The sequence below is a fragment of the Morus notabilis genome, unplaced genomic scaffold, assembly GCF_000414095.1.
Source record: "Morus notabilis unplaced genomic scaffold, ASM41409v2 Scaffold49, whole genome shotgun sequence".
In the NCBI taxonomy this organism is placed as follows: Eukaryota; Viridiplantae; Streptophyta; class Magnoliopsida; order Rosales; family Moraceae; genus Morus; species Morus notabilis.
The window spans coordinates 385,830-386,514 of record NW_010358054.1 but is presented as its reverse complement, the minus strand read 5'-3'; positions in this window follow the sequence as shown (position 1 = coordinate 386,514).

The following is a 685-nucleotide window of genomic DNA, read 5'->3' as shown; positions in this document are numbered from 1 at the left end:
AGAATTTTAGGCCTCGTTCTTCGATGATTCGAGTTTAGAATTTGAGTTGAGATGTGATTGTATGTGAGAGTTTTTTATTGTAGTAAAAAAGTTAGATGTGATTATTTGTGAGAGCTTTTTACTGTAGCAAAACTCAAATTCTAAACTCGAATCAGCGAAACGAACAAGGCCTTATTTTCTACGCGAAAAATATCTCTGTTAGAACAATTCCGACCATGTTCGCTATTTCATGACTTTTAACTAAAATAGTGAATGATTTTTTTTTTTTTTTTTTTTTTAAGCTTTTCTTAGCTCCAATCATCAACTAAAATAGTTAGTTATTTTTGACACACTGGCTAAATATACCTAACATGAAGACTAATCATTGTATCTTTTGATTATTTTATTCTTTAAACTTAAGGTTCTTTTATTAATTCAAGAAAATTATGTATATTTAAAATTCAATAAATAGCAAAAAAAAAACTTTATGTTTAGTCAAAATGAAGAGTATGGTTGGAGAGACTAACGAAAAAAATATTAGCTAAAATTAATTTTTTAACCATTTTAGTTAAAATTTAATTAAAATTTAGAGAGTTTTCTCCGAGATTCTCTTACTCTATTAAAGAATCCATAAGGTAACCAATTAGTTGATTCAATAGGCAGTTAATAAAGTGTTACTTATACAGATATACTTGAACTATATATA